Below are 5,344 nucleotides of genomic sequence, written 5' to 3' on the forward strand. Positions count from 1 at the left end.
CCCCCCGCCACTTCAAACCCCTTAGATTGTTTTTCAGAGTCCATAGTTTCTCATGATTCACCTCCCCTTCCAATTTACCCCAACTCCCTTCTCCTCTCTAACACCCCTTGTCCTCCATGATATTTGTTATTATGCTGAGTGAAATAAGTCAAGCAGAGAGAGTCAGTTATCATATGGTTTCACTTATTTGTGGAGCACAACAAATATGTTTTTATTTTCATTTGTGTTCTTCATCTTATGATGTCTATCTGTAACAGCTGTTTTAACATACTTATCTGCTAGTCTCATCATCTAACATTTCTGGGTCTGTTCCTATAACTTATTTTTCTCCCAATTATGGATCTAACATTGCTGTTTCTTTGTGTATCTAGTAATACTTCATTGTATTCCAGGCACTGTGAATTTTATATTGTCAAGCACTGGATCCTGTTGTGTTTGTGTAAGGAGTGTGAGACTTTTGCTGCTGATGGTTAAGTTACAGATGAGTTAGTTTGATGGCTTTGAAGCTGTTTTAAAGCTTCTTTTAGGTCTCGTCTAGAATAGCCTTTATTTTAGGGCTAATTTAATCCTACTTATAAAACACTTTCGGGATCTCTACTGAATGTCTTGTAAATGGAAAAGTCTCTCCATTTTGGGTGAAGGGAGCTCAAAGAATTCTTGATCCAGTGTGAGCACAGAGAATTATTTGCTGTACAGGTCTCCAGTATTTTTTTAAAATTTAAATTCAATTAGCCAACATAGAGTATGTCATTAGTTTCAGATGTAGAGTTCAGTTATTCATCAGCTGCATATAACACTTAGAGCTCATCACATCACATGCCCTCCTTAATGCCCATCACCCAGTTACCGCATTCCCCCTTCTCACCTCCCCCCTAGAAGCCCTCAGTTTGTTTCCTATAGTTAAGAGTCTGTCATGGTTTGTCTACCTTTCTGGTTTCTTCCCATTCAGATTTCCCGCCCTTCCCCTATGGTCCTATGTGCTATTCCTTACATTCTACAAGTGAATGAAACCATATGATAATTGTCTTTCTCTGATGGACTTATTTCACTTAGCATGATACCCTCCAGTTCCATCCATGTCAACGTAAATGGTTAAGATTTCACCCTTTCTGATGGCTAATGAATATTCCATTGTATGTATGAGTGTGTGTGTGTGTGTGTGTGTGTGTGTATGTGTATATATAAACACACATATCTCACATCTTCTTTATCCATTCCTCTGTTGATGGACATCTGGGCTCTACCAGGGCTTTCATCCTATGAATGCAGAAGTTGATATTCAGCCTAAGTCTTATTTAGATACCTCTGCTGATAAATATAATTCTTTGTCTGGGTGGCTTTCTCCTCTCCATAACTCTGCCTTGCAAATTCTAGCCATCCCAATCTCCCTTAACACTGATCTCTCTCCTCAGCTCAATGAGATTTATGGTCTTTGGGTTTTCTCTCCTTGTGCTACAGTCTGGAAATTTCTTCCAGACAGAAAATCTGTCCAGTGATAGAGTGCATATAATTTGTTGTCTTTCTTCCAGGTATTACAAGTTTTGCTGCCTGTTGTCCAATATTTTAAAATAGCTTTTCCTACATCCAGTTTTTAAGCTTATATTGGTAGTCCAGACCCTGTTACTTTACCATAGGTGGAATTTTTTTGGTATATTAAATTGCTTTAATTTTTCTTTAATTTCCTGGTTTGTACCTTCAGTATTATTTTATTATTTTTTTAGTACAATTTTTAATAATAATGGTGATAGTGGGCTACTTTATCTTGGAGGAAAGCATTTAAGTGCTAATGTGGCTTATTTAATTCTGTTGTCTAAGAATATGCCTTAAGTTGTGTGATGATGACACCGTATTGCTCTATTTACAAATATCTTTATTTTAGATTTTTTTTTTAAACTAGGCTCCATGGTGGGTATGAAGCTCAGTGAGGGTTTGAACTCACAACCCTGAGATCAAGACATGAGCTGAGATCAGGAGCTGGACACTTAACTGAGTCACTCAGGCACACCACAAATATCTTTATTTTAAAATTTTCACTTGGAGGAGTAGCAAGGGTATTGAAAATTTGATAAAACCCTGGGTGATAGGAATAATTTTCAGTTGTTAATACTGATTGACAAATTATTATCCTTATCTATAATTAAATTACATTACTCTGTTTTTATTATGCTAATAGAATAAATAAAAATATTGAAGTAGTGTTGGTGAGGTTGTGGAGAAATGGTTACATTTTGGTATCAGTTTGGCACTATAGGACATGAAATTAAAACTATCCATAATTATAGGTGGATATATTTTTAAAAGATTTTATTTACTTATTTGACCAAAAGAAGGAGAGATCACAAGTAGGCAGAGCAGCAGGCAGAGAGAGAGAGAGAGGAAAGCAGGCTCCCCGCTGAGCAGAGAGCCAGTGTGGGGCTCAATCCCAGGACCCTGAGATCACAACCTGAGCTGAAGGCAGATGTTTAACCAACTGAGCCACCCAGGTACCCCTATAGGTGGATAATTTAATTTCTAAGACTATAGGTAATATACAAATGCTTATTGAAATGATACTTTAATTTGTCTCCGTTTTCTTGAACTACTATTGTCAAATAAAAATGTATATATTTAAGTTTTACAATATGATATTTTGACAAATATATATATTGTACAATGATTATCACAATCAATCTAGTTAACATATCAGTGACCTCACAAAAGTACATTGTTTGTGTGTGTGTATGTGTGTGACGAGAGCACCTAAGATCAACTTAACCAAATTTACATGTAGGTCTCTCTTTCTCTCTCTTTTTTTTTTAGTTTCAGAGGTAGAATTTTGTTATTTATCAATTACATATAACACCCCATGTATATTAGTTCAAGTGGCCCTCTTAATGACCTTACCTTACTCCCTCCCCCCTCCCCTCCAGCCAACCCTCAGTTGGTTTCGTAGAGTTCAACATCTCTTCTGGTTTTCTTCCTTCTCAATTTTCATCTTATTTTAGTTTTCCTTCCCTTCCTTTATGTTTACCTGTTTGTTTCACATAAGTGAAATCATATGAGATTTGGTTTTCTCTGACTGACTTATTTCGCTTAGCATAATATCCTCTAGTTCCATCCATGTATTTGCGAATGGCAAGATTTCATTCTTTTTTTATTAAAAGAAGATTTTAGTTTCAGTGAAGATACAAACCATGAGAGACTCTGGACTTGAGGAAACAAACTGAGTGTTTCAGAAGAGAGGGGTGGAAGGGGCAGGGTAGCTGGATGATGATTATTAAGGAGGGTACATATGATGAGCATTGGGTGTTATATGCAACTAATGAATCATTGAATACTACATCAAAAACTAATGATGGCTAACTGAACATAATAAAAAATTAAAAAAAAACATTTTATTTGTTTATCAGAGAGAGAGAGAGAGAGAGAGAGAGAGAGAATGAGTAGGAGGGGGGCAGAGGGCGAGGGAGAAGCAGATTCCCTTCAGGGCTCAATTCCAGGGCACCGAGATCACAAGCTACCCAGATGCTCCAAGATTTCATTCTTTTTGATGACCATCAAAAAGGATATTTATCTCTTACTAAATATCAGTATGGCACCTTTTTCAATGATCAGTGTGTATGTGTGGGTTTCTCTATTCTGTTTAGTTTTGGGTTTCTCTATTCTGTTTAGTTGGTCTATATGTGTGCCTTTATACAAGCACCATACTGTTTTGATTACTATTGATTTTGAAATCAGGAAGTGTGATGCCCCCAGTTTGTCTTGGCTGTCAAGATTGCCTTGGCTATTTGGGGTCTTTTGTTGTTCCAAATGAATTTCAGGATTGGGTTTTTTTTTCTATATCCGTTAAGAATAACATTGGAGTTTTGATAGGGATTGCATTGAATCAAGAGACCATGTTGGGTAACATGGACATTTTTACAAAATTAATACTTCTAATCCATGGACATAAGATGTCTTTCTATATGTCTTTTAACATTTCCTTCATCAGTGTTTTATAATTTTCAATGTACAAGTCTTTTTTTTGTCTTTAAGTATTCCCAAGTATTTTGTTTATCTTTTGGATGCTATTGTAAATGGAATTGCTTTCTTAGTTTCCTGTTCTCACAATTCATTGTTAGTGTATAAAAATATCGCTGATTTTGTGCATTGATTTGGTACTCTACATATTTTCTGAATTCATTGATTATTTCTGATAGTTTTCTTATAGAATCTTTGGTGTTTTATTCCTATAAGATCATGTCATCTGCAGAGGTAATTTTACTTCTTCTTTTCTTATTTGAATACCTTTTATTTCTTTTTCTTGAATAATTCATCTAATTAGGACTTCCCTTATTGTGTTGAATAGATGTGGTGAGTGTGGGTATCCTTGCTTTGTCCCAGATCTTAATGGAATAGCTTTCAGTTTTTCTCACCACTGAGCATGACGTTAGTTGTGGGCTTGTATATATGCCCCTTATTGTGTTGAGGTAAGTGCCCTTTATATAAAATTTTTTAGTTTTTAACATGAAAGAGTGTTGAATTTTGTTATATGTTTTTTCTACATCCACTAAGAAAAAACGTGGTTTTTAAAACTCTATAAGGTTAATGTGCTGTACTATGCTGATTGATTTGCATATTTTGAACTATCCTTGCATCTCTTGGGTAAATTCTGGTTGTTATTGGTGTATAATTCTTTTAGTGTGCTGTTGAATTCAGTTTGATAATATTTTTGGTGAGTATTTTTGCCTTTGTATTCTTCATGGAAGTGAGCTTGTAGTTTTCTTTTCTTGCAGTGTCTTTGTCTGGCTCTGATTTCAGAATGATGCTAGCCTTGTAAAATGAGTTTGGAAGTGTAAACCTCTTCTTTTTCATTTTTTTTGTGGGGGAAGAACTTAAGAATGATTCTTTAGATATTTGGAGGATGGCACTTTTTTGTTGTTGGATTTTTTATTGCTGAGTCAATCTATTTTTTTCTTAAAAAAAAAGATTTTATTTATTTACTTGACAGAGAGAGAGATCACAAGTAGGCAGAGAGGCAGGCAGAGAGAGGGGGGGAGTAGGCTCCCTGCTGAGCAGAGAGCCCGATGTGGGACTCCATCCCAGGACCCTGAGATCATGACCTGAGCCAAAGGCAGAGGCTTAACCCACTGAGCCACCCAGGTGCCCCCGAGTCAATCTAGTTTTTATTTATTTATTTTTTCCATACATTCTATTTATTCTTACTTCAGTCTTGGTATGTTTCAAGGATCTTATTTACTTCTTACAGGTTGTTTAATTGTTGGTATGTAGTTTTTAATATGAGTCCTTTATGTTTTTGTTTTTCTATGTCTATGACATTAAATGTGATGTCTGTTGTTTCTTTTTTTTTTTTTTTTTTTTTTTT

The sequence above is a fragment of the Mustela nigripes genome, chromosome 16 (assembly GCF_022355385.1).
Source record: "Mustela nigripes isolate SB6536 chromosome 16, MUSNIG.SB6536, whole genome shotgun sequence".
NCBI lineage: Eukaryota > Metazoa > Chordata > Mammalia > Carnivora > Mustelidae > Mustela > Mustela nigripes.